Here is a 27,109-nt window from a genome sequence, read left to right as displayed (position 1 = left end):
TCTTTCTGTAATTGCAGGACGTTCCCCTGCTGATAAAGAAATCAACCAAGATTCCTCTCTTGTCCAGCCTCCTCTTCCTGAATCTGGCTCTGCCAAGCCTGTTCCAGACCAACCATTGGTCGGAAAGAGTGTCGACTCGAGTTCACCACCCGTCGACCACTCTATTTCAGAAGAGCATCAAACTCATGTTCTTCTCATCTCCTCAGATTCTCCTACATCTGGAAATACCCCTACATCTGAGAGTCCTACTGCACTCTCTCCCGAGCAGGGGGGCAATCATATGATTCCCCCACCAAGTAGTTCAGTCGCTTCCTTCGACTGGAGACGTTTGACTACCTTCTGCCTCCCATCTCATGTGCCTTTTTGGGTCACGGTACACACCTATGACAAGGCAATGCCTGGCACTGTCTTGGATGAGGGCGCATCTGTTAGTCTTCTGTCTGCAACTATTTGGCAAGCTTTGGGTTCCCCACAGCTTGTGCCCGTAGCATCGAATCTGACTGCGTTTAACGGAAGAACTAGCCAACCATTAGGGCTCCTTCCAAAGTTCCCTATTACTTTGGGAGGCAAGACCGTCTATCTAGACGTATGGGTTACCCAAGGTGCTTTAGACTTCAATCTTCTCCTTGGCCGTGACTATGTTTATGCCATGGGGGCCCTTGTCTCTTCACTTTTCCGTGTGGTTTGCTTTCCACACAATGGACGAATTGTGACTATCGATTAATTATCGTTCGTTAGTCCACGGGTCCCCCCTGCGCAGTCGTCATCCCCTCCTGGTGTTCATCCACTAGTTGCATCTGCCTCACCGCAGGTCAACTACGTGGCCACCTATCCCGTGCCTGTATCCAGCGATGCCACCGTCGTGCATAGTGTCCTGGGGGCATTGGGTCTTGACTTCTGAGATGTTGTCCTTCCACCAGGAGTGGCACTCTTGGAAGCCCCGACTTCCTGTTCATTATGATGAAGTTCGGGCGGAGCACAGTTCATTTTCCTGTGTCAAGCTCCTTAAAAAATGAAATTAGGTGGCGGAGCATAGTTCGTTTTCCTATGTCAAGCTCCTTAAAAAATGAAACTAGGTCTAGCCGAGCATAGTTCCTGATCTTGTGTCAAGCTCATTAAAAAATGAAATAAGGGTTATGAGGATAGTTCTTTTACTGTGTCAACCTCATTAAAAAATGCAACAACTCCCTTTCCAAATCGAGTCTTTTGATTAAGATCTCGTGAAATACAAGTCGAGTCTTTCACAAATCTCGAGAGTGAACCTTCATTCCATCCACTCCGTGAATGCCATGAAGCTTGGGGGGCATGTACCTCGATTTGCATTATCATGCTGGGGGCATGCAAATTTATAACAAGCATAGTTTTTTCGTTTCAAGCTTGTGTAAACATGAAACCGAATCCAAGCAGAGTTCTCCATGGTTCAAGCTGGTGAGAAAATGAACCCATACCTGATTTACATCCCGTGATTGCCTTTTATCTGCTAAATTCTGCTAGATGAGCCTTGGTTGTTTCATTCCATCGCCACCATCTCTTTGGCCGATCATACGCTTTCACTTGGTTGTTTCTCCTTTCCTGAGGAACTGCAGCAATGAGTGGTTTTATTAGCCAGCCTCTTGACCATTACATGCTTTGAGCAGTTCCACCATTACCGGAACCCGTTGCTACACTTTATACCACTCGTTCCTCTAGGACGAGTCGCCTTTAAGCTCTTTTCTGACTCGTAAAATATGAAAAGATTGCCGAGCATTTTTTCCCTTTTTGACTCGTTAAAAAGAATAAAATTGAAGGTCTTCTTTCAGCTCTTTTCTGACCATTTAAAGAGGAAAAGATTGCCGAGTCGCTCCTCTTGACTCGTTAAATGTTAATAAGGGGCGGTCGTTTTAAGTTCTTTTTGTCGACCGTTAAAACTTAAAAAGATTACCGGGTTTTTGTCGTTTCAGACTCGTTAATGGTTACGAAACGACGTGGTTTTGATCACTTTTTTACTTTTTCAGGTCGAAATCACTAATTATGAAAAGTACTCCTCGATCGTAATGATCGGGCGGTTCTTTCGGGTATTATTTTATACTTTTTCGGGCCCGAGAGACACAACTTTACGAAAAAGGACATCCCCGGAGTTTCCTTTTCTGCTGTCTTTTCAAACTCTCTAAACATGAAAAGACGCCAAGTTCTTCCTTTGTCAGACTCGTTAAAACTTAATGACATCGGATTTTGTCACAACACAAGCATATGCTATCCCCATCAAGCTTGTTAAAAATAACTGGGGTACTCGCCAGAAATGGCGGGGGGAAAAGAAAATTTTGAACCATAATTATTACCGTAACGGCAGTATGTCGCTCTTGAACATGGCACTTTTTGCTTTCGTGTCCGGGGTGGGGATATCTCATCTCATATCTTTCACTTGCTTCCATGGACTTGGGTACCTTATTTGACCTCTCATCCACTCATTGCCTCGTCATCATGACCTTTGATACATTGCTGTCAAATATTGCCAATTCCGTTAATGTGCCGCCGATATGTTCAAGAGAAGTTGACCTCTGAAAAAACAACCTCCCTCTGATAGTTCGCACAATCTTGATTCACAACTTTATCTCTCTGTCTCGTGTCGATGATGTGGGAAACATTATGGCCCACCTTCGATCAAGATCACTCCCTGTCGACTTCAACTCATTATCCAGGGAATTGATCTAGAGACTCCTTTCCGGTGCCTTGGAGCCTGCATGCCTCAATGGCAGGTTCTTCGTGTTCGACGTGAGGTTTTCATCATTGGCCTCCGATCGAATGATTCTACGGGTGTTCGACTTCAGACCATTGATTCACACGCCGTAGATTGTACCTATAGTACCTTGAGGGCCATTGTCATTATTGGTGGTACCTCTCGCGTCTGTTAACAGTTTCCATTATTGACTGGTAATCAGACGATGTTCATGCATGTTCGACTTCAGATCATATATTCACATGCTTGGACTTGTACTCTTGTTCGGGTCGAGATGGAGCGCAAGACCCTGGATTGTGTCTGTTGTAATCCAGGCGTGATTCTTGATACTTGACTCATTCACTGGATGGCTGCGACCATACCTGAGTCAATTCATTGATCCTAACCAGATGGCTGCGTCCATACTATGGATCTAGATTATTTATGTACTCTCTTATGGATGGCTGCGACCATACCACATACATCATGTAATTGAACTATCAGTCATGTCTCTTAATACAGCTCCTCGGCAGCAGTAACTATATGTGCTCTTATGTGTGTTCTTGTAAAGCATTTCACCCCTCTCCACCTCTCGGACTTCATGCTTTAGGGGGCATCTGTTACACAGTAATTTGTCACCATCCCTGTTACTCCTCTTGTCGTACCTTGGAGGACCCATCTCGGGAGTTATAAGAAGTGACAAAGTCTAAAAACACTTGCATTATGTTCCCCTGAGTATGTACTCCATGTTCCCTGAAGACATCTTCTGCAGATTATCCCTGAAAAGTGATCTTTTTCCATTGGCGCAAGTCCACAGTATTCTACCCGCGCCAATGGTGGAGATCCTCAAAAGAGGGCGCGACCATTGGCGCTCTGTCTTAGAGCAACAGTCGCGCGAACCAAATTTAGTCGTGCTTTTTGCCTTAATGCACGTCCGACTGTTGTTTCCTTCATTACATGGAGCTTTTCTGAGGATAAAAAAATCTTTTGTCGAGCTTTATCCATCTTTATGGCTTTTGCTAATCCGCGAAAGGTGTCCCGGTTCATCGCATCCTCCTCCCCTCTTCATCTATATAAGCTTGTCATTATGCATTGGACAAGCTAGAGTGTTAGTGCTAGTGATTTAGTGATTGAGTGATAGTAGTGATGATTATTGGTCATGGAGTGTTAGATGTTGAGTTCTTGAGTTCTTGGAGGAATGCTAGTGAGTGCTAGAGAGGTTATGCTACCGGAGAGGAGATGCATTGCAAGACACATATAGTTACTCGCCCAGCCAGGAGAAGGGTCAACGTCAGAACAATGGTTGTAACTTTTCCTGTTTATTATTAATTGATGAGCGACTGCTATTATAGTTCCAATCTCATTATCTATCATGGTGATGTGTTGATTTATTTCCTTTCTGACTGAAATATAGTTGTGCCTTGGTAGCTGTTATGTTGGTATTTGTCTCTTCCTTTGCATGTGCAGGTGTTCGTTTATGATCTGCGGGAGCGAGGGAGCGGGGATATCAACTCTGCTTCAATCATAGCGTTGGATTCCAGGTTGGTCTTCTTGATTCACCTTTGATGCATAACTAGGAACTTGCGTAGCAGCGTGGTTTGTTTGTGGCTAGTTCTGTTATAGGCTAGTGGGATCGCCTCTATCCGCAGAGGGGATTTACCTAACCAACAAGTTGTGTTTCTAATATTTCTTGAATTATTAGCCACACAAACTGTAATACTATTTAACATTCATCTTTGTCATATTTTCCAAAAACAACACACTTTCCCTCAAGACCTCGATCAATATTATTTTTTTCAAACCCATTAAAATAAAAACAATCCACAACATGGATTTGACAGAGGTGTGGGTTGTTTGGATTGTGTATTTTGTGTAGAGCCTGGAAAACCCAAAGAAACCCTTTTCCCCAATCCCCATTGGACACAATATTTGTGTCAAGCCATTCTTTGTGTCATGGCGGGCGAGAAAAAGTAGCCATTACAGCCGAGAAATAGCGCCAACATCCAACAAGCCAGCAAAAATGATGTGGGTAAAACCAACGAAGAAACATACCAGAAGAAGACTCAGCTGGAGCACATCCTGCTTCGTCCCGACACCTATGTTAGCTCCATCGAGAAGCATACCCAGTCCCTCTAGGTTTACGAAGGAAATGAGATGGTTCACCGGAGCATCTCATACGTGGTAGGTCTTTACAATATTTTCGATGAGATCCTCATCAATGTGGCCGATAACAAGCAGTGGGATCCCTCCATGGATTCCATGAAGGTGACCATCAGCATGGAGGATAATTGCATCAACGTTTACAACAATGGAGATGGTGTTCCCGTGGAGATTCACCAGGAGGAGGGTGTGTATGTGCCGGAGATGATCTTTGGGCATCTGTTAACGAGCAGTAACTACGATGACTCTGAGAAGAAGACCACTGGTGGAAGGAATGGGTATGGTGCCAAGCTGGCTAATATATTTTCTACCAAGTTTATTATTGAGACCGCCGATGGGAAGAGGTAGAAAAAGTATAAGCAGGTATGGCTCAGTGCTTATTGTCTCTGCTTTTGCTTAGTTTTGTATGGGGAGTCCCTCTAGGGCTTTTAGGGCTTTCAGAGTAAGGACATTTGAGTATATTTCTACTAACATGGTTGTTTGTCAAAAGTGGCATGAGTTATATTCCCTTTTTTTTGGACTCAGATAGCTTTAATATTCTAGATGTGTTCATTTCTTATTATGATTACAGAGCATATCCTTTCTTTTTATGGGTTTGTTGCCTGTTATCAAAGTCCTTACCCATTACTCAGCTTTGTTCTCTTTTGTCTTTCAAAAAGGGTTTGTCTCAGAACATTCATACCAGGATGTGATCCCTTAACAGGGTTTTCAGATCGAGAACATTTGCTGACCTTTCTATGACATGGCTGTTTGTCAAAAGTTGTCCGAGTTATATTCTTCTCTGAGGCTCATTTTTTCCATCTTTTTTGGACTTAGATAGATTTACTCTACCAAACATTTTCATTTCTTATTAAGATTACAGAGAATATACTTTATTTTATGGTTTTGTTGCCTATTATCTAAAGTCTTACCCATAACCCAGTTCTGGCTACTTGTTTTTGTTCCCTTTTATAAAGCATTGAATGGATCTCCCAAAATATTGAATTTTGTTTATACAATGCTTCATTCATTTCCACTAAAACACTAAAATCCAAATGCCAAAGGTGTTTGTTAGATGTTTCTTATGAATGCATAGATAAGGTTGGTGTATTTCATATATTCACATTGCAATACTGAATGTTGAATCTAACTCTTCAATGGTCCATGGATTGAGTTTTAACTCATTGAGATCTTTGTTTGTATGGAATTGAGCTCAATAGTAGTATAACAACTTTGAGTTCTATTATTCATCAAGTTTTGTACCTCTGGAATTGGAATTGGGTTAAGTAGCTACATAACAACTTTGAGTTCTCTTCCAAGTGTGGGTACTTGCCTTTGATTTCTGGCACATAGGCAAGCCTTGAAAGTGTGAGAATATGCAAGAATAATCTCATGGGAGAAATACCCATTTCACTCTAAGGTCTTTGTGTGTCAGCAACAATGGCTTTCATAAGTGGATTACTCTCCCATGACAACCCAAAACACTCATGGAGAGAAGAAACCAAATGAACTGGATGAATTAGGAACTTCCAGGTTTGGTGTCAAAACTAAAGCCATTCCATATCCCTGCTAGAGTAGGATATTTCTTAAGATATAAATTGGGTTGAATATGTGGAATATATAAAGGTATGGACAGAGACACATGATCAAGAAATTCCACGGTGTTACCTTAGTTGGCTGATGTACGAACCAAAATCCAGCAGAATGTAGAGTTATATACGAGAATGAAGTACTTATTTCAATGTAATTGATATGTGGAGTAGGGTTCTAAGTGTATTTACTGATGTTTTTTCTTCTTTTTCAATAAGTATCATTGAATTTTTCCTTAACAATTGTTAGCATGATGAGTTCTGTTAGAATCTACCTTATGAGGAAATAAATGGTGCGAATGTCATGACCAATGTTTTGGCTGAGAGAGTTCCTACAAGACAGAGATTAATGAGACAACAACACTTAAGGAAAGATTAGTGGATTAGTTACAGGAACAACAACAAGATGCTAATCAGAATCAACATTGTGAGAGCTTACTTGGATAGATTTGACATTAATATTAATCAATAGAAAATTGTGAAAGGAGGTGACGTGGTGATTGCACACATGTTGAATTTGTTGTAGGAAAAAGTCAATGATACTCATTGAAAAAGATAAACCTTCAGAGATTCATCATAGCATAAATTAATTGAAGATAGACATGAGAATTATTCTACAGGATTCAGAGTGATCTCAGGTGAACTGTGCAGGTTCTGTAGATGTGCTTGATGGAAACATCTCATGCCTAAATGTGCAATCACCATACTTGATTCTAGTTCACCTATACATCTTCCATTCATCTTACACTCCCAATACAGAGTTGAGTGCATGCTAGACAAAGGTCATTTTGACAGAGGTCCACCTGTGCAACATATTGCTTAGAAAACCATTTTTAGTACAACATATCACATAATTTCAAGGTTGGTTTGTGACTACAAAAAATAAGATACCCTGGACACTTCAAAATGAAAGTAGAAACACAAAAACAGGAAGTAGAAAGAAAGGATTGGGGATTTATATGTTGTACATGACGTTTAAATCCCTAAGTTTTTTGTGTAGAGAACCATACAACATTGGACATGGGGCCTATAGTATGTCAGAAATTGCTATGTTAACATGTCTACAACACTTATCATATTGTGGTGTGATCAATGTTCTCTCTTATACAAGCAATCCTACTAAGGTACAACAACCAGGAACAATAACTTAAATGGAAACTTTTCAGAAATATAAACTCTCTGTTATGTTTTGGATAGATAACACTTTATCAATTTTTCCATGAACATAGTGGGTTACTCTACAATGTATGATACCAAACCTCTAAATCTATATGTTCTTGGTGGAGTACTTGGAATTTGGAAATGGCCATAATAGACTATAGATCTTTTTAGAACACACAAAAGAAATGTCATTTCACTGCAAAAAAAATACAAATTTTAAATCCAATATAAAAACTTTATTACAATATTTCCACTGAACCAAAACAATTTTTCTTGATGCCAAGCATCAAACATAATGATTGCATTTAACAAACATTCAAAGAAAAATCATATAGCGACAACTTATTTTTAGCGGCCATAGTGTTGTTTGTTGTAACTGAAGCACTATGAGCATGTTTTTGTAACGTATCAATAATTATGAATAATTATATGTTCCTTTATATGTTATTGGCATTATTGAGGAATTTCATAAAGTTGTGTTTTTTCAAAACTTTGTTGGGGCTTTGCATGATGTGGATTTCCTTAGAGAATTTTTGTAGCTACCAACTATTATCTTATGTACTTATGTTTCTATTTCATGTTGGGTGAATTAGCAGGGGAGCCCTGTAACTAGCACAACACTCTCTCAAGTTCTTTTTTTACATCCATTGGAGGAGCCTAGCCCATTGGGTTTAACATTGAAGAAAACACCTTCCTTCATAGAACTTATTTAAATGAATCTTTCTCAAAGGGATTTGATAGTTCCCTTAGTTGTAGATAATTCAAGCCCAGAGGTGGGTAGAATGAAAGATCCAAAATGTGTGGCAGGACCATCTATTGTTGACAAGCACAAGGCCTCTAATTTTCTAGCCTCATTTTTTATAACTGGTTCTTGGGAAGTAATGTACAAGAATTAACTGTCAAGTTGCATATAAATTCATCAGTTTTTTATAGCCACATATGGAAAATTGTAAAATTGTACAAAGTAACTCAAATTTAATGACTTTTCATTAACTTAAATGACTACGATGCTAACATATTTCAAGATACAAAGATGATTTGGTGGCAAAATGCTATTATGCAAAACGTAAGCTTGTTTGGGAAGTATTGGAGAGTGGTTTGAAGAGAAAGATAGAGGTTCAATGGTTAGATATAACCTCTTTGAGGGCCAATTTTCCAGACAATGAACCTGGCACCTTAGAGATTGAAGTAAGTATCTGGGTTGTTTATTTTTTTTGTGTCTAAAGTGATGTGGTGCTAAAGTGTAGGTATATCTGAAGCAGTATATTTTCTTCTATCTCATCCAGGTATCCAGGCCTTCACTTTTCTTTAGGGATATAGATCCTCAGCTAAGAAAGAACATTGTTTGGTAGTTTTCTTCTGACATTATAGGAGGCCACACCTCTATATGCAAGTCATCAACTCATTTCATAAGATATGTTGATTCAATAAGGTATTCATTTCCCAAGGATTAAACATTGTAGACATTTATTTGAATGGAATGTTCATCATGTTCTAATAATATCAATTAAGAATTCCATATCTTCAGTCAATGAGAAGAGAGGTTGCTTACTTGCATTGAAATGATAGGAGTTCCACCTTTTCAGTGGCCCCAATGAGGAAATGCAACTAGAATTGAAAGCTCTTTGTTTAATGAGCTTCTCGCATTTAAAAATGTTGTATATTTAAAATCTCAACACCAAGCTTGCTAATGGTACATGTTACAAGTATTATGCCAATAGCAAGTTGTGACCATAATTTAACATTCTTGAGAACTTAATGTTACACAACCTCTGAAATCAGGAAATTAGCCAAATCATTATTCAATGCTTGGAATGTAAATCCCATTTGCATAAAATGTGAATCCACCACGATAGGAGTTGAATATCTTCATGTAGGTCTATTGAAATTCAACATTAGACATATGTAACTTCTTTTACACTTTACAGTCTGGTATCTCAGCTTCCACTTAACTATCCCTACAGGCTATGGCTTAGGAGGATGTGCCAATCCTCAATTGGCTATGGGATATGAGGCATTTTCCAATTTGATAGTACACCTAATCCTATAAAATATGTACATAGCACATTATGCATTTCTTAATTGAAGAGTTGAAGTTATGACTGCGGATAAGGTGGTAATTGTTTTATTGTTTTTTTAGAAAGTGTTTTTAAAGCTTATACATGGCTTATTCTTTACATACTAGAACACAAGGGCCTTTAAAGAGGTTGCAATTATTTGTCATCCACATGTAGGGGAATATGCCTTTGGTTTTATTACATCATCACTTGTCCTTCAGGTTGTTTCTTATGCTTTAGATATCCTTGAAGTTGAGTTAATATTGAAGCATTCCACATGAATGTTGAAATTGAGTGGCAGATGGAAATGTTTCTTGCATATCTGCAAATTGATATCTAGTTGCAGATTATCATTATTTTCATAAATAAAACTCCATGTTTATTGGTAAACATGCAATGTCTTTTGACATGCTATAGTTTAAATAAATATTATTTCAATTTGTATGGAAGGTAGTTCTTACTTTTCTCCCATTGTCATATGCAGGTTGAGAGTGGAGATGAAGAACTCTGTGGTGTCTATGTTCCCATGAATCATCTATATATTGGTGACATTTTCCTTGTTAACTCTAAATATATTATTTAACCAAACTTATATGTTCGTGAAAGCATAGGTTGGTAGTCATGCATTTTTCTTTCATTACTATTATTATTTATGGTGTATATTTTTCCATGATATATTTCATTCTTTTTGGGATTTTGTTTCATAGATCTAGGGATGATACTTTACCCTCTTCTTTTCACTTTCCAAAACATGTTCTTTCCATTCTATTTTATGCTATAGTTTGCAATAAAATTAGCTATCCATCCTTACTTCCTTGGAGGCATGTGTTGTGACTTCATATCCCAACTTCATTGGAGACCTACATTGTGGCTTCATATATTGTACATTTGTAGTAGTGGAAAGTAATCATAGGAGGAAGGAGAAGGTTATTAATGTGGAATGGACTCCCAACATAGGGATACTGCATTGTAGTAGTAAGACCTGCAATTCTTATGAGCATCACATAGATAACAACCACAAACCAAAGAGGGCCCACAAGGCATGACACCAAAACCACTTAGTGATGTTAATGGTAGAGTGAAGGAGGATGCTATAACATTGGGGACCTGCACTCCAAAGGAATGGAATCCCAACATGGGAATGTGCCACTTTGGTAATGAGACTTGAAACTATTACAAACCCCATATATATAGTCATTATTATTATTTTTTCAAAGGAAAATCTCATGGGAAATCCAAGGGATGTTTCCCCACATTTGTGGATGATATCCCTTGTAAACCTGTTGACATAGACTTGTTTGTTTAACCTAGGGGGATTTGGTTTGGAGCTTCAGAAGCAAATGAGCAACTGTTGGAATGGCCCATTTTAGGAATTTTGAGCATTTTCAAGGGAGTGGAGGCATAGTGATTTCTCTTTCTTTGTCTTTGCAGAATCATGTGATTGCTTGTGGTTTGGATTCAGTAGGCATGTGTGTTTGGGTCATGCTCTTGATTTAGGACCACGTGATACATTTTTCTGTTTTGTATGCCCCTATCCTTAGCTTTGAGCAAGAATAGTTGTGGAATTGGATGGCCTCTTCTTTGAGCAAGAATATTGTTTTGGGTCTACTTCGCCCGATGCATCAATTAAAACCCAATAAATATGAAGATCCAGCAAACATTATGGGGCCAGTACTGGATACAAATCTATTAGAAAACATTTTCCCACAATTTAGGAAGTCTAAACACCTTAAATTTGCATCCATGGCAAGTTGCATAATCTTTTCCAATTCAGAGAGAGACATGTTTAAGTGTTGCGCTCTGACATCACAAATTTTGAATTGACATCAGGAGCTCTTGGACAACATTAGTCGTGCATGTTGCCTTCCTGCTTGGTGTTCCACAGCTGACTATGTGAAGATGGCACAAGATTTGTCACTACAGGTGAAGTCATACTTTTACTGTAAAATAAATCAAATATTACAGCTGATAATGAAATAGAGTACATTTAGTAATGCTCTGATTGATTGTGGATGTTTCCAACAGAATATCAAAACTGCAGACTGGTCAGAAAATGTAGCTCCATTTTGGTCATCTGTGAAAAATAAACTGAGTTCGGCTCTCCGTAAATCTGGTAAGGTTTCTTTTACTCAAATCTACTATGATTCATGCTTTCTACTTTCCTTTCATTTCTTAGTGTGCCTACTTTTTATTTCTAAATAAGATAAGATAACAAAATAATTTCATTCATGTCTGGAAATAAAATAAAATAAACAGAATTAAGTTACCTAAAGAACTCAGTTCATCGTTAGTTGATCTACGTACTCAATTAGAGCCATCTTTATGTATTATCTATATTGTCTAGAATATTTTGGAATTGAACTGGCCAGATCAAAAGGGAAGTCCATACCATGCACTTCAAAAACATTGTGGAGTATCATATTTTCCACCAATCCATCCCTGGTGTCGAGATAGACAAGGACCCTAGCATAAGACATTTCCCCCGTCTCCAAGTATGATTTGTCGAAGTCAAGATAAGTCCCGAGGTCATCCCCTATACACCGAAAGACATCTTCCATCCAACGTTGAAGGGGGAGGCTCGGGAGCCTGAACCATATTGGCCCTACATCTAGCTATTCTCGCTTAGGGTCAAAGAGGGGATTCCACCTTTTCAAATACACAAGGGACATTTCTATGTTCCAGTAATGCGAGAGAACCCAATTCGCATGCTCATCTTTACTAAATTTTAAAAGGAAACCATCCTTTGGGCATGGTGCATATAGATGGAAGCTCACCTATAATGTGTTCAAAATTCTCTTGCACCCACATCCTCAGATGCGCTGCAAAGTAGTCCCTACCTCTAATTCTTCCCGACCAAAACCCTTTTCGCTATAGACATAACTTCATCTAATTTGATACCCTCCCTAAGTACTAATGCTCGGTTCCTATATTTTACATTGGGGCATTTTATCTTCCTTTCCTTCTTCTTTTAGCCTACTACCAAAGCATCTTCAGAGGGTGTACCCTCGGCAGATCCTCGGTGCAAGGAAGACCTAGGTTTGGTGATCTTCCTTCATGCCCTACGCCATGACCGAAACAAGAGGGTGAGCCTAATGAGCCAGCAATGGAATTGGGATAGATTTGAGCCTTCCCTTATTGAAATGACGGCAGCTCTTCTACATGACCATCCATGTTCCTAGCGAGAGCCCATGAAAATGCTCCCCCTAAATCTATATTTCTCAATAAAAAGCCACTATGTTTTCCTGAAGGCTCTGAACATCAAAGCCGATGCTCATAGGTCCGAAATTTTGTAATGGGTTGTTATGGTTTTAGCAGGCCTCGACAAACTTTAGGGCCTCAATTGAGAAACCTGGTGAAAGAGATAGTTGGTTGGTCAAAATCCTTGATATTTCTATCAGGATCTCAGATGGCACCTCCTTATGCTGCAGGGAGGAGGTAGACTCATCGGTTCTGGAAAAGTTTGGGGAAAAGGGAATCCCTTCCATGATATTTTCCAGTGATGCAAAAAATTTTGAGTTTGGTGAGCCAGGTGTCACTTCCATCTCCATTCCAAGCTACTGAGGTGGAGGGCTTGTCCTGATGGAGATATTCTCTATCGGGTCTTCCAAGTAATCTATCAATTCCTCCTCCATAACTATATCTGCTAGACACTATCAAGCCTTTCAAGGGAGTAAAAAATAAAACTATCACAACAAAATACCTTAACCTGTGGACACAATGCAAACCCTAACCCCCACCTAGCCACAATGCACGCCATTAACTCCTTGATCCATTAGGGAAGACCACTAACCGGGGCTTCTATATGCAACTACCTGAAGAGGTCCGACATCATTCCAACACTTATATTATTCTTGTTGTGGATGTAGTCACGGTGAAGCGCGTTAGAGTACCTCGAAATCTAGAAATCCATTAGGGAAGACCACAGACTGATTGCTTCGTATGCGTGAATAGGTTTGTTTTCATCACCTGCAAGAAAACCCAAACCCTATCTAAAACCTATGATTTCAACAATTGCGGTGATGGTAACCACAGAACCCAAGATATTTAAAACATTAATTTAAGAAGAAATAATGATTTTCTTCTTAAACTTTTATTTTATCTTCACCATTTTTTCAAAGCCACTTATCTTTGTCTTTGGCTCTTTTCAAAACCCTTTTTTCTTAAAATTTTATCATTTTGTCCTATTCCCCCTTTGCTTGTCTTTGGCTCACTCGTGAAAATTCAATTCTTCAATTTTGTGTGGTCTAGGGTCCTCAGAAGTTTCAGGTTCCTCTTCTCTATCTCGCATTAGAAATGCTCCACATCGAGCCAACCCTGATCACTCTAATGCAGCTGCCAAGAGGTGTCGCGACAAGAGGAAGATCTGCATCAAGCCACCCCTAAGCACTCTGCAATGAAAATTCTCCACATCGAGCCACCCCTAAGCATTGTGATGCAGCAATAGAGAGGTGCCACGGAAAGAGTACTCTGCATGAAAATGCTCCACATCGAGCCACCCTTGAGCACTCTAATGCAGCATCTCAGAGGCACGGGGCAAGAGGAATCTCTGCTTTGATCCACCCTTGAGCACTCTACATTGTAACTGTGCTTCAAGTGCTTCTCGTATCTCTAGTATGCTTCTACTACCCAGGTATGTTCAATGCCCTCTTCGGATTGCGGGGAATGGGTAAGAGAGAAACTTCATAGCCTTGGTGCCCATGTGGGAATCCTTTGTTTTTTAAATAAAAAATTTAGGGTATTGATTTTTACAACTCTTTGGGCTGAAGATATGTACTAAATGTGTCTTCCCTGGGAGGTGGAGCTCCAGAGTACCCCTAACAAGTAGTATGATGTAGAGAGTAGAAAGAAGCCATGGCGGAATTGGTATCAAGGATTGTGGGTTGGTTACGCCTCAACACACTAGTTGGGATTAACAAGTGAGGCAACCGCTACTTCACCAGAACAATGAATGTGGATGGAGCTTGTAAGTACTATTTTTTCTCTCTTCGTATTAATTCTTAGCTGTAAGCATCTTGTTCGGATTAATGACAGACTAAAGTTTGAACACACGCTTTGCAAAATTAATATTTGTTGGATTACTTCAATTAGGAAAACAACTGCCACAAGTTGAATATCATTGTTGAATTTGAACTTTCATGCTTTCTCCCTGGTTCTTGGATCAGAAAAGGAATTTTAACAATTTACATTGAATAGGAACCTAAAATAGGGTTTCGTTATAATTCCTTGGGAGCAACTTAGCCTCGCAAAATTGTACCCTCGTATCTGCCTATACATGGGCAAATACCACATTTTTTTATTTAGTTGTCAAAGGTCAAGGCTTTAACTTGACTCCACTTGTTCACCTTACCTTGGCATAGGAGTCCCTCTACTGAAATATTTCTTCCATTCCTACTTCTAAAAGAAATGAAAATTATCAACACGCGGCGAGTAATGGAGACATAGCATGCAAATGGGTTGTTGGTGGAGAATTCTTCATTCACATGGAAAATCATCGGTTAGGTTTGACACTTTTCATTCTACAAAGAAGACTTTCAACCGTACATATCATCATGCTAAGATTAAGTGAAAGTCCAAAACTGGTAAGGATTCCAAGAAGCCCAAGAAGTCAATCTATCCAGGCAAAAAGCTCACAAAATTTCTATGTTCTCTTTATGGCTGGTGGTACCAAGAAGGAAAAGATTTCATCACCTCCTTCTATAAGCGACTCCAATTCATATGATTCTTCTGCAATAAAACCCTCCTTTATTTATTCATATTATTCTTCAGTCCAATCTAGGCCATGTTTGAGTAAAACATCCAAAGGGTACTCAAACAAAAGGAGTGGGATGGGTGAAAAGTCCATCACATTTTGCCCAACAAGTGCAAATGTGGATTGGTACTTTCACCCATATGGGGAGAAGTGTCTCCACAGAACGGAAAATCCATCCCCAAATACAAATCCTCGTAGTTATCCACATATACATCCATCTAAAGGTGCCTACAAGCTCTCACTCCTTGAGAAGGACAACCATGCTGTAACATAGCTTGCCTACTTGGTATATAGATCAACTGAGCAAGTTTGATAGGAGGAGATTGAATTGCTTATTGCATTTTATGTTAGACTATGGGTTGTTGGTGGATAATTCTTCATTCACATGGAAAATCATTGGTTAGGGTTAACACTTTTCATTCTACAAAGAAGCCTTTCAACCCTACAAATCATCATGCTAATATTAAGTGAAAGTCCAAAACTAGTAAGGATTCAAAGAAGCACAAGCAGCCAATCTCTCCAGGAAAAAAGCTCCCAAAATTTCTAAGTTCCCTCTTTATCGCTAGTGGTACCAAGAAGGAAAAGCATTCATCACCTCCTTCTGTAAGAAACTCCAAGTCATATGATTCTTCTACAATAAAACCCTCCTTTGTTTATTCATATTATTCTTCAGTCCAATCCAGGCCATGTTTGAGTAAAACATCCAAAGGGTACTCGAAAAAAAGGAGTGGGATAGGTCAAAATTCTGTCACATTCTGCCCAACAAGTGCAAATGTGGATTGGGAATTTAACCCATATGGGGAGAAGTGTCTCCATAGAATGGAAAATCCATCCCCAAATCCAAATCCTCGTAGTTATCCACATATACATCCATCTAAAGGTGCCTACAAGCTCTCGCTCCTTGAGAAGGACAACCATGCTGTAACATAGCTCGCCTACTTGGCATATAGATCAACTAAGCAAGTTTGATAGGAGGAGATTGAATTGCTTATTGCATTTTATGTTAGACTCAATTCATAAGTAAAAGACTTCTCTTTAAAAAAAATGAAGTATGTTTACAGGAATGGCCAGTCAATATAAAATTCGGAAATTCTATAAATAAACACTTGTGACCATCTGCTCTTGGTTTTCCCCAACAGGGATAGACCTTAATGCAAGGGTTAATAGCCTTATTACACCATGCAAGCCTTGAGACAATAACTTATAAAGTTATAAGGTCTATGGATTGGGGTGTTGTATAAAATTATGGTCTGTAAGGAATCAATAGATATTCCATAAGACCTGTAATATGTATTGCTTGTTATCATGTTTTAATATTAACTAGGTCAGTCAATATTTAAGTAATCCAATGTGTACAGAAAGAATGTTGTAACAATAATTACACATCATTAGTATGCACATCCATGGGTGTGTGGATCATTAATTTATTATTGGATAGAATCCATAATCTTCTTTTAATATTAACTAGGTCAGTCAAGATTTAAGTAATCCAATGTGTACAGAAAGAATGTTGTAACAATAATTACACATCATTAGTATGCACATCCATTGGCACGTGGATCATTAATTTATTATTGGACAGAATCCATAATCCTCTTGACATGTACTAGGAGAATTTGTGCAAAGGATAGCATATGTGGTATTGTTAATTTTAGTTTAACATGTTCTTTTCTAGATCTATTACTTCAATGTTCCATAGAGGCCTAATCTTTAATTTAAATTATTATTTTTAGCAATCGCAAAAAAATTTATCACATTGATAGTAATTGAATAAAGAACATAAATGACGTTCGTAGAAGAAAATCCAAGATAAGAGAACTTAGGAATTGGCTCAAGCCATGGAAAAACCCCAAGATGGGGAAAACCCTAGATAAAATGTTCTTATTATTACTATCAAATGTTCAGCAGAGAGAGTACAATAATACAAAGTCAATATTATCTTACCAATGAGGAGATCCTCAATCACAACCCTTAATCATAAATGCAATTCTAGAGCTAACAAGATTTATCCTCTTAAATTGATGATATACGTAGAAGAAGCTTGGACACGTTAGGGTTGCTTTCAGTTTATCTAAGAGTTGCTATAATCAGGTCAACCATCCAACTGATATTCACAATTACTGAAATACCTCATATCTTATGATCATGAAGGTTGAATAATGTTTTTTTTTGTAGGAGCTCTCGTTAGGGCATGTGGCACATTGCTTCAAAACTTACAAATTTGGACAAACTCTTTTCTACAGCTACGACCATTCTCCAAGTAATCAACCCTCTATCTATTTACAAGACAAGGCTTATTCTAGCCTTCAAACATGCCTTAATACCAATCTGTCTTCATCAAAACAGGTCTTCATCCTACCTAAGCATATGATAACCCTCACAGTCCTCTGTTTAACAAGTCAATGCCTGCGACGTGCTTGAGAAAGGTATCTTGGAAATGCGGCTCACCTAGAAGAGAGATTTCATAACATAGCCTCACACCCAAACCTGCGATTAGCTACAGAAGGAACTCAGACTTGCAACAGAAAGAGAAATAGGCCTAGAAAAGATCATAAGAAAACCCAAACTTCCTCCTAAGAGGCTCAGCCTCCTACCTGAGGAACTTGGCTCATGATGAAGACCAAAGAGATCACAAACTTGCCCTTGATACCTTCGCTGGAGATCTTCCTCTTCTGTTGCCCAATTCAGAGAGAATAATGAGGAAATGATGTGTCCAAATGAGGGAGAAGGCACCTCTATTTATATAATTTGATGGAGGACAAGGGACGTGTCTGTTGGGTTTAATGAGCCGGCATATAGGAGAGGTTGACTTTGATAATTTCTTGTGAGAAAACACAAATTCAAAATTACACTTTCGCTTATCCAAATGAGACGATATTTATACCAAATTTGGTCCTCTCGAAAATATGAATTCAATGGAATTATTATTTATATCAGTTGAGTTGTCCAAAGTGGAATTTGGCCCTAGTTTCCAATTTTAACACTCCCTCTCAACTACGGGGAATTCCACCTGCCAATCCATTTATCATCATCGATCATCATGAAATCCTATCGTTATGTATCATTTCTGAACCACATCTCATCTCTGCTCTACTGAACACTAATATGAATACTGATGTAGAATTGATCGAGCACAAGTCAGAAGACCTTACCACTCTCCACTGAAAAAGGTAATACCTCAATCATACTTGATCCTACATCAAGTTATGGAACAACATACATCCTAGATATAGGGAGTATGAAAGTACACGATGTGTCCATCAGTAGTGCTATGGTCCCTATCCACATGTCCCAACTCATTGTCCAGATGAGAGGTAGTTCCCATGTGTCCCTGACTACATGGGTAGGATGATACAAAATCAATAGTATTGGAAAGTATATATCACATCCTGCTCACAACCACATTTAGGGAAATGATGAACCACATCCTACAAGAATGAAAATCACCGAGAGTAGTGCTATGGTCCCTATCCACTTTTCCCAACTCATTGGACAGATGAGAGGTACTTCCCATGTGTCCGAGACTACATGGGTAGGATGATACAAAATGAATAGCAGGGAAAGAATATATCACATCCTGCTCACAACCACACGTAGGGAAATGATGAACCACATCCTACAAGTATGCAAATCACTGAGAGTAAGGAAAGGATGAACCACGTCCTACAAACACAAGTCACAATCTCATGTAAGGAAAGGATAGACCACATCCTATAAACACAATTCATAATCACGTGTAGGGAAAGGATAAGCCGTATCCTACAAACACAAGCCACAACTATCAATCGTCAAACAAATCCTATAAGTGGGGAAAGGATGAACTACATCCCACCAACATGTCAACCATAGATCGTAGGGAATGAGCATCCTACACATGGGGAAAGGATGAAACATGTCACACTGAAATGTCCATGAACAAGCAGATGCCTATATGCCTCTCTCATTAGGGTATCCACGGGATAAGGTGAACCACTCATCCTATGCATATCAATCGTCGGGGAAGGTGACTCATTCACCCTGCACATGTGTCATCAATCACAAGGGAGGTGAACCACTCATCCTACACACATGTCAACCATGACAGGGGAGGGTGAACCACTCACCCTCTACACATCACATCCATAGGGGAAGGTGAACCACTCACATTGTACACCATGCGTCCTTAGGGGAAGGTGAACCACTGACCCTGTACACTGTGCATCCATAGTGGAAGGTGAACCACTCACCCTGTACACCGTGCATCCATAGGGTAAGGTGAACCACTCACCCTATGGTTTCTCATAGCTCAAGAAATACACCAATTCCTCGAGAGCTCCTAGAGGTCAACGTTCAATCTAAACCAAAGATCCCTTCATATAGGGAATAGTGCCAGGCTACTTTCTAAGAACCAAGACTGGATATTAGGGATGATGTTAATGGGATTCTCATAGCTCCACCCAATAGCATATATATATATGCACAGAACTTTCTACAGACATATAACTATCCATATTGGCAGCAGAGTCTTGGGAGCTCTTAGAAATCCTATGCTTATACATATATTGTCGAAGAAAGTATTTGACATTCTTACTCCCTCTTTCTTTTCAGAATGCAATCTATCTGGTAGTCTTCTCATCATGATATCCATCCACTTTGTAGATGCAATCAAACATGTCATAATTTGGGCACTGCTCTTCCATAAATAGGAATGCCCTTTGTTGGGAAAGGTCAATAGGCTCTTTGAGACTCAATATGTAATCATCAGTCTCTTATTCATTTTCTTCAAATTCCTAAGGGAGCTTCAAAGGAGCTTTATAGGCATCAGAAGTCAATAATGCAAGAGAGGATCCTTTCATGGTCCTATCCTTTTGAGGTAAGGAATCAGGGAGTCTACGAGGATCTTCTTAAGTTTCATTCCATCAGACCTATTTTTCATGTTGGCCTTTTGAAAAAAAACAACTCCCTCTAGAGAGGATCATCTTCTGAATCTTAGATTATGGCTCCCACTAAATCTCAAGACAAATGATTTTTCCTGAAGCATAGATATCGAGTTTGTCTGCAATTGTACCAAGTGCCAAAGTTGTTCATTCTGACAGGGATTTTATAGCTCCCTCTGAGGTCTTACCTCAGTTGGACATTCATCTTTTCTCCTCTTCTTTAGTATGAGATATTAATATGTTGTATTGATAGTACCTCAATATTACAGGTACTCTGACTACATGGAGATTCCGTGAGTCTTGACCTAAAATTGCCTTGGAATGATCTGCTCCAATTCTGATTAAGCCAAGGTGACGAACCTTTATTAGTATTGTTCCAAACATCTCCTATCATATCAAAGAGGACCTTTATTACCAGACTTGAATCAAGTCATCCTTCCACCAGATTACTGGAGAAATTCTAAACATAATGGGACTGCTTCTAGATAGAGCCCAATATTCTTATTGTTGAACAAGACTTCTGCAGGGATTAATCCTTTAACTGCTGAAAGTTTGCTTCAACTGAACCCTTTACTGTAGAAGATTTGATTTTATCAAAATGCTTGTGGAATTGACTGCTAGATCAATCTAGGAGACTGCCCTTATGTCTGCTATACCTTAGATTTGAACAAACCCTTCCTTAATTAGCTGGGATAGAATGTACAATGAGATATACCAACAGACCTCCTTGAGTAAATACTAAATATAAGTCAGTTCACAATTATATTTGTGAACTGAAAGAAATAACTAAGAGAGATGTTGTCTTTATTATCAACGTTGTCAATACTTTTTTCAATCATAAATATAATATGTCTTATAGTCATTAGGATTTCACTGGACATGAGATTTCAGCATATATCTCAAAAATGCTACAGGATATTGACGTCACAATATATATATTCATGATGCCATATATCCAAAATACCATGAAAGTTTTAGCAAGCATATGTAGTCCTGTACCTATTACTATTTTGTAATTCATTAGAAACATCTTGCAAAATATAAATGGTGTCATACTATGATGTTGTGACAATGTAAAGTTGCCTTACTACTATATCAATTCTGTAAATCCATCCATATTTGAGTTGCATATGATGACTAACGAGCATACTGTGAATTGAGGACATACCAGAGATTGCCATACAAATGAGATTTTCGATGATAGTTGTAGGTTGTAGATATGATACATTTACACAGTAGTCTTAATGCAAGACTTGGATTTACTGCAAATGATTTGAGGCTAGAATAAGAGGCTATCATATTTCGTTGTTTTGAAAGAAGAACCAGAAAATTTCCCTTGTTTCGGATAATTTCAACAAGAGATAACTTGATGCATCGAATAATTACCTGAATATTCTGCTTGTAATGTTAATGGGGCTCGGAAGGATCCATACGTACTTTTTTGTCTTTGCTTAGCCATCCTATCTCTTCAAGCATTGCAAAGTGCAGCAAATTTGTTGTAATTACTAAAGTTCCCTGAGCCACTCCTGAGATTTTAGAACATTGTGTTTTAGATTTCAAGATCCTTTAAATGATCTTTATTTTTCATGAACCCCCTTTCCTTTGATACCAGAATCTCATAGACACACAATGGTTGATCTTTTACATTCAATAAGCATCTGCCCAATGGAAAATGCCGAACACTACTCTTTTTCAAACCCTCTTGATTTATGCCATAAGGGCCTAGGAGACTTCACCTTTTGTAGCCTTTTATACTTCTCTGTGAGACAGACAAATCCCTAATACAAGGCTAAAGGCATGTCAATGAGCTCAAGAATAATATTATATATATGAGCTTAGATGCTAGGAACTATATAGCTTCAGATATGATTTTATATAAACCTGAAACAGAGAAGGAATTTCGAGTGAGACACCATCTCCAAACCAAATTCAATTCAAGGGGGATTTCATAACAGAAGATTTGACCCTAAAGAAACCAAAGCTTCATGGTTGTAGTAATGACAAAAGGCCTTAGATATAGATCATTTCACCAACAATTTGACAGAGAGCTCTTTCCTAGAGATGCTTGATTGATGAGGCCTTGATCTCATTTCCTTTCTGGGATCTGCAACCTAGAATTTTGTAGTAGGGGTTTCAGTGCTTCACGATGGCTGATATTTGAAGAGGAAGGAGGTCAGAATTGTTAGAAAACTTCGTGTGATTTCTTTCTTCCTTGCTTGGGCTTTCCCTCACCTTAGCTTTGATACCATGTAAATTTTAGTTTAACATGTTCTTTGCTCGATCAATTACTTCAATGTTTCATAGAGGCCCAATCTTTATTTTTATTAGCAATCACAAAAACCATTATCACATTGAGAGTAACTGAAGAAATAACATAAATGACATTTGTAGAAGACAATCCAAGATAAGAGAACTCATGATTTGGCTCAAGCTAGGGAAAAACCCATGATCAAATCTTCTTATTATTAATATCAAATGTTCAGGAGAGAGAGTGCAATAATAAAAAGTCAATATTGTCTTGCCAATGAGGAGATCCACAATCACAACCCTTAATCATAAATGAAATTCTAGAGCTAATGAGATGTATCCTCTTAAATTGATGATATATGCAGAAGAAGCTTGGACAGGTTAGGGCTGCTTTTAGTTTATCTAAGAGTTGTTATAATCAGGTCAACCATCCAACTCATATTCACAATTACTGAAATACCTCATATCTTATGATCACGAAGATTGAAGAATGTTGTTGTTGCTAGGAGCTCTGGTTAGGTCATGTGGCACACTGCTTCAACACTTACAAATTTGGTCAAACTGCCTTCTACAGCTGCGACCCTTCTCCAAGTAGTCAACCCTCTATCTATTTACAAGACAGGGCTTATTCTAGCCTTCAAACATGCCTTCATACCAATCTGTCTTCACCAAAATAGGTCTTCATCCTACCTGAGCAGATGATAACCCTCACGGTCCTCTGTTTATCAAGTCAATGGTTGCGGCCTGCTTGAGAAAGGTATCCTGGAAATGCGGCTCACCTAGAAGAGAGATTCCATACCATAGTCTCACACCCAAACCTGCAAGCAGCTTCAGAAGGAACTCAGACCTGCAACAGAAAGAGAAATAGGCACAAAACAGATCACAAGAAAACCCAGACTTCCTCCTAAGAGGACCAGCCTCTTACCTGAGGAACTTGGCTTATGATGAATACCAAAGAGATCACAAAGTTTCCCTTGATACCTTCGCTGGAGATCTTCCTCTTCTGTTGCCCAATTCAAAGAGAATAATGAGGAAATGATGTTTCCAAATGAGGGAGAAGGCACCTCTATTTATATAATTCGATAGAGGACAAGGGATGTGTATGTTGGGTTTAATGAGCTGAAATATAGGATAGGCTGACCTTGATAATTATTTTTGAGAACACAAAAAATTCAAAATTACACTTTCACTTATCCAAATGAGACGATCTTTATATTGAATTTGGTCCTCTCAAAAAGATGAATTCAATGGAATGATTATCTCCATCAACTGAGCTATCCAAAGTGGAATTTTGCCCTAGTTGCCAATTTTAACAGGTATCTCATTTAATCTTTTTATACATCCACAATTTGACAACACATTATGTGTAGTTATGCATAAGGAGATTTAAACACTTTATCAAATTTTCATTGACCTCAGTGAGTAGTAGACTGTAAGACCATTGTACACTCTTCTAGTCACCATTGGGTCTCGCTGGTTATATCTTGTTAATTAGGATTTAATACTTGAGGAAAATTTAGCTAATATGTTAAGAACATTGTCCAACAACATTAATACATTTACGATACAATTTTTAAAGCTCTGCTATCATCATTAAGAAAATTAACTTGGGTCTTGTCCTTATGAACTAGAAATAGAGAAACTAGATGTGAGCTTCACGAGATTTAATGGTTCTGTAGTGATGTGCCTGAAAGTCAAATACCTACCTCCACCCAAGAAAAGTAGACCAGGATGTCATCCTAATGGCTACTCATACCTCTAGTGTTCTTGTGAACTCCATGATTTCGTGACATCTTACTAAAATAGGTTGGTATTATGCATAGTGAAAGATAAACTATACATGTATGCATGATTATGTGCACTGAAATGCTAAATCATCTCATGGAGACACGAGAAATACATAAGTAAGTCAATTGCTACACTAATTTAATAAGAAAGAAGCACCCTCCATGTGGACAAAATTTGGCATCCAACTAGAAGGTATATGTTTCGTATTTCCAAGGAGGCTAAGGCAATAGACTAATTATTAAGCAGCCCATTAATATATAGAACATTCATACAATTATGGCATACTATAAGGCATTCCATGCATACCAAATCTCATCACCAAAGTGACACTAGAGGTCGTTAATCAATACAAAAAGGCATTCACTTATGCTCTGCATTTAATCATAGCATCACCCATTGAACAATAGCCACTATATAGGGAAAACCTTGGAAAATGTGCATCCAAATCATAGTGAACTATTATGCAACTGCTACAGGAATTGCATGCAGCCCTTAGTGGCAGTTCCGGATATAGCATTAAAAAAAAGAACAACATGTGTCCATCAACAATTCATATACAGTAGTAGATGGCTTGTATACATTGAGACTGTGTAATATGGGTGAAATAGTAGCATCCCATGTGAAATTCTCATTCCAACATTTATCCAATAGTAGTTTATATATAGTACATTGAGACTGTGTGATACAGGTGGATGACTTCATAATTTTAAGCCTACAAGAATCACTTGCTATCTTATTGTTTGCATGGAAAATCCAACTTAAAAATCAATTTAGCAAGAGTCCATTGTATATAGGTAGATTACTATTTGGAACCTTTAAAAAGAACACATGTTACCATAGTTACCAATTACCCGTAACAGAATTAAATCCCGTCACAACCAGTGCACATAAACAATGCATTCACTTTAAAAAAAAACTTAGTGTTTTTCAAGAATCACATACATGCATTTACATTACTTGCAATTAATGACCATGCATTCAAAATATTTTCATTCAAATGTATGTATATGGCATGTTTACTAACTTTCACAATGATTATATATGTGTAAAGTGATCAAATAATTATACCATGATTGAACCATCAACATGACTTCTACCTATGTGTAAGAAGACTAGGGTCATTACACATGCATTCACAGCAACAACAAAGGACATAATCATGAAGCATCACAAAGAAAATGGAATTATGGAAGCTGTAACAAGGAGTCTTGAAAAATAAGACAAAGAGGAGGAAAAGGATGTTGCCAGTTGTTCAAGTTTTGACCTGTTTGAACTAGAGAATTTGGCAGATATCGATATGAATATCTACCAAATATTCTTACCAGATGGCTATATGGGATCCTTGTATGATAGTATTGTGAAAAATGAAATCAATATGAAGATGATAATTTGATGCCACAAAATAAACTTCCCATAAATGCAAACAAAATCTTAGATCTAGATAGTATACTAAATATTGTAATTTGTAAAAGGGGGGAAGAAAAATCTTTGGAAACGAGTGATGATCTTATTCGTCACATGCAAGAGTAGTTTAAGGAAAAAGCTCGCAAGTCTGAGTAAGTGAATTTAACAATGTCATGATGCAATTATCTATTGTAGATTGAGTCTTCTGAATAAAATGTAACAAAACTCTTGTTGTGGGAGTTGCAGGTCTGTGTATTATGCTGCTACAAATGTGGTAATCTTAAGATTCATGGTGGAGGTTTGTTGGTTTCCAATGCTAGCAGCATTTAGTGTTCCTTTGACCAAAGTGATGATGAGGTGGTTATCTACCAGTGCCTTGAAGGTTTCCATAATGCAATTCATGTTACCTATATCATGTGTATGCAAGCACAACGAGATGTTTTTGTGACTTCTTTGGAAAAGTTCACATATCAGCACTCTGTTGTTGACATCAAGCAGAAAAATATCGATGCAATCGAGGTTAGTAGCACTCCTCTACTTGTATCTCCTCATCTTTGGAAATGGTGACTTTTATTTTAGAAAGGAGTTTGGAATGGAGAGAAAGGGTTGAATCTGATCTTCAGGTGTTTAGGGAAATTCATCCATGACATGGAAAAAGATATTTGAGGCTCATGCATTCATGCAAAGTAGTCAACTTCTAAAATGATTTCAGTGTAGATGAGATAAAATGAAGCATACAAATCTTCATATAATTTGTTGACAAACATTGTTGGTTTATAGATGCAAATGTATGGATTTGACTTGACTAATTGTCTTACAAATTAAGTATGCTTTGTTGGTTTATAGATGAAAATGTATGGATTTGGCTTGACTAACTGTCTTACAAATTAATTATGCTTTGTTGGTTTATAGATGCAAATGTATGGATTTGGCTTGAAAAATTGTCTTACAAATTAAATATGCTTTCCAGAATGACTATGCACCTCTTGTTTCTACTAGTGCATATGCAGTAATATCTGTTTCACTCTGTTGATGTGAATGATAAGCACTTTCAGCACATTCAGTACTTGATAAGCACATACACACTTCATACAATCATCAAACAAATCCACAATGATTTAGAAAGAATACTTACTAGGTAAACCGATGCTCATCCATGAAACCCTAATCATGAGTCATCCATCAAACTTGAGAATGCATACATAAATCATCTCTCCAAGAGGTTGCATAAGTCATTCATCCATAGCAAATTAGTAAAGAGAGAAGTAGACAAGTAGTAGTAATCCTCCACAAGTAGTAATGACAAAATGAGGTGAGTGCTTCCCTTATTTATATAAGGGAAACCAAGCACTTTACTTCTATAA

This window comes from Pinus tabuliformis, chromosome J, assembly GCF_031772625.1.
Source record: "Pinus tabuliformis cultivar Carrire ecotype Pingquan chromosome J, CPIR1, whole genome shotgun sequence".
NCBI classification, from domain to species: Eukaryota; Viridiplantae; Streptophyta; class Pinopsida; order Pinales; family Pinaceae; genus Pinus; species Pinus tabuliformis.
Note: the sequence above shows the minus strand (reverse complement) of the source record.